This window comes from Apodemus sylvaticus, chromosome 16, assembly GCF_947179515.1.
Source record: "Apodemus sylvaticus chromosome 16, mApoSyl1.1, whole genome shotgun sequence".
NCBI classification, from domain to species: Eukaryota; Metazoa; Chordata; class Mammalia; order Rodentia; family Muridae; genus Apodemus; species Apodemus sylvaticus.
In genome coordinates, this window is record NC_067487.1 from 87071498 (window position 1) to 87075185 (window position 3688).

At 38.1% G+C, this 3688-nt stretch overlaps 1 pseudogene; it reads left to right on the forward strand.

The window, feature by feature from the left end:
• The first annotated feature begins 2137 nt into the window (after positions 1-2137).
• On the forward strand, positions 2138-3208 carry LOC127666980 (uncharacterized protein NKAPD1-like; annotated as a pseudogene).
• The last annotated feature ends 480 nt before the right edge of the window (positions 3209-3688 follow it).

A 3688-nucleotide genomic window follows, 5' to 3' on the forward strand; every position in this document is an offset into this window, starting at 1 on the left:
GCCTGGGAGGACTTAAAGGGAGGAAAAAAGATATGATCAAAACATGCTGTATGAAAAAAACTTAATAAAAATAAAGTTAAACCCTTTACATTAAAAAAATTCTATCAAGCTCAATTTGTGTTGCCCATTTACTCTTAGACATGCATCTTTCCACAGGACCAGAATAGACCTATCAGGGAACACACCCATAAAGGAAACAGAGTCTCCTAGCAGCTATCAATTGCAAACAGAGTCTCAGCTAAGGGTAGGACTTTGTACTTTTCTCGCTTCTATGGCATGTTTCCCCCTGCCCCTGGCTTAAGCTTGTGAAGGTCTTGCAGATGCTACCACAACTGTGAGGTTTTATGTATAACTGCCCTGCTATTTTGCTATGTCCAGAAAATGTTTTCTTGTAGTCAGCCACTGCCCGTGGATCTTGTAATCTTTCTGCCCCTCTTGGGAAGCACTCTCTAGGCCTTTAAGGAGAGGGTGTGATATAGATATCCCACACAGAACTGAGTATTTAGTAGTCATTTTTATTCAGCACTTTGACCAGTTGTGGATCTGTGAATTAATCACCATCTATTGCAAGAGGAAGCTTCTCTGTGGATGGTTAACAAATTAATTTATATAACAACAAGTCATTAGGAGTCAGTTTAATATTATATCCATCTAATAGAATAGGGTCTATGATCTGTCTATCTATAAATTCTTGGCCCAAAGACAGTGCCATGTAAGGATTTCAGTGGTATTTAAATCCAGTCAGAAAGTGTTCCCTCCTGTGATATTTTTTACATCATTGCACAAACAGCTGTCTTGCCAGGCTGCTTACTATTATAGGTCACAGGTTTCACAGCTGGCATAAGATTTATAATTACTTTCTTTTATAAGAAATTAATTATATTTAAAATAGAAATATATATTTATATTTTACATAAAATATAAATAAATATATATAAGAAATTCTTTTATAAAAAAGTAATTATAGTGTGGATAGTACCTTCTAGCACTAGGAAAACTTGCCATGAGGGCTAATATTTCCAAGTCAGTGCTAGCTTTATTTTTTCCTGTTCTATATGACTCAAGTATGTGGTATCTTCAACAATGAGATCTTGTCATCAAGTTCTTCAAGGTAACCAAAAGCATTTTTAATAGCCTATAATGTTTAGGAGGTCTATAGGACCTCACTGGCTAACAACTCCAAAGATTGTAACCCATTTCTGGTGCTGGGGTTTTATTAGCCTGTGTTACCTAGTAGTGCTATTGTTACACCATTATAGGTTAACCTAAATTCATTTTATATGTGTATATGTAAACATTTCAGGAAACTCCTACATAGGTTTCTTTATGAATTTTTTGAAAGGCCCCTCTTTTCAAAAGATTTATTTATTTATTTATTTATTTATTTATTTATTTATTTATTTCATGTATATAAGTACAACTTTGTTGTCTTCAGACACACCAGAAGAGGACATTGGATCCCCATTACAGATGGTTTTTGAGCCACCATGTGGTTGCTGGGAACTGAACTCAGGACCTCTGGAAGAGCAGTCAGGGGTCTTAATAGCTAAATCATCTCTCAAGCCCTGAAAGGCCTTTAATAATAGTTAAACTTGCTCCTCATATTTTCTCCGAAGCCCTGCCCTTCCTTCCACCTTCCATCTTCCACCTATGGCAAGTTTACCCTTGCTGTTCCACTATTGCACCATATTTCTTTATACCACTGCATTTGCATCACTACCCTTAAAAGCCTCCCTTGTACTAATATACATCACAAAAATTTCTTTTTATTATCAATATAAAAGCTAGAAGCACATATTTAAAGATTCAAAACTAATATCCACAAATGAGAGAAAGCATGTACATTTGCCTTTCTGAGTCTAGATGACCTTACTCAAAACAATTGTATCCAGCTCTACCCATTTGCTTGCAAATTTCATTTTTCTCAACATGGTTATATGGGCTGTTTCTATTTTCTGGCTATTGTGAAAAGATCTTTACTTTTTGTAATGAAACTACATAGTAATGCAATTATAAACAATTTCAGTCTATAGTAATCTCTCAGTTTAGTGGGGTAAATTAAGAAAGTTTGTTTAAAACTTGCAAAAGTGCCTTTTCTCCCACCCTACCATGCGAGAATGTGGTGCACAATTAAAGAATGTCACAGGTTCCATTGGGGAAAGTCCTCCTGAGGAATGTCATCCAGCATACAGATGCTCACAATAAGATTCAGGAGGAGTCCGATATGTGGAAAATCACAGAACTAGAGAAGCAGATGGAGGATGCTTACCAGGAGACCAGAAGGAACACAGTACCCAGTAGCTCAAGACAGATGTGAAGTGACATTTTTGATGAAGAAAGTCAGAGCAACTATGGGACGCCAAAGAACGAAATTTCTGGATCCTGGAAGATGATTTTCTTATGGCTAAATCCTGGAACAAGAAGTTATATGATTCTGAATCCAATATACCAGATAGATGGGGTCATAGTGGTTATAAAGAGTTGTATCCTGAAGAGTTTGAAATAGACAGTGATCATCAACAAGACATTACCAATGGGGGAAAAACACCTCTCCAGGTAAAATCATCTGCCCATGAATCACAAAAGCATAAAAAGTCAAAGAAATCCTGTAAGAAGAAGCAGAAAAATTGGTCACACACACACAAAAATGAAGAAAACCAAAAAGAAACCTACGGACATAACAGCAGATTCCTCAAGTGAGTTCTCAGAGGAAACTCGAGTTTCTAATACCAGGAAAAGGAAGCAAACACACAAGAGCAAGAAAAAATCAGGAAAAAGTCTCCTAAAAGATCTTTACCTTTAGGAGGAGAAAGTGATACTTCTCAGTCAGATGATTCTGCATCTAGAAGTTCTAAGGAAATCGAGGAAAGAGACACTAAGAAAACCAAAAAGGACCGGGCAGTGGTGGCACACACATGTAATCCCAGCACTTGGGAGGTAGAGGCAGGCAGATTTCTGAGTTCAAGGCCCCGAACTGGTCTACAGAGTGAGTTCCAGGACAGCCAGGACTATACAGAGAAACACTGTCTCGAAAAAAAAATAAAATAAAAAATAAAAAGAAGAAAGAAAGAAAACCAAACGGAAAAAGAAAGAGAAGAGCATCCATGTTCCCATGCTTGACCCTGAGGTACAGGAAAGGACAAGCAAGCACAGGAACTGGAAGGTGGCTACCGATGCCAGGTCTTCTGATAGCTCAGAGGATGACTAACTGGGAGAGTGGGAGTCCTGTTTCCCACTGAGTCTTAAAAAGGGGTGTGTGTGTGGGGGGGGGGGGGGTGCCGGTGACTCCTACAGCACAGGAGTCTGATGTTAGAGTTGTCCTGCTACAGATACCTTTTTTCCTATTTTGGCTTGTTAATCTCCATCCCCTTTTGTTAATAGGGAATCTGGTATTTTGTTAAGGTTTCTTGAAGTGATTGTTTTTTTTTAGTTAATCACTTAGAGTAGAATACCTATACAGCAAATTAAAGAGCCCAGAAAGCTGAACTCAGTAATGACTTGGGCACACCAGTTGGAATTTGGGGAAATCAAGAGTACAGGATGAAGGAGGAGGACCGAAGTGTGCTAAATAGAATGGTTTGACAAGGAGACCTTGCTGTTTATACAGTAGGCATACTGTCTTCAGCTTTGGTGCTTTAATTCTTCTGCAGTTGGGCACTATAGGCATCTAGTTTACTTAGTGAGGAAA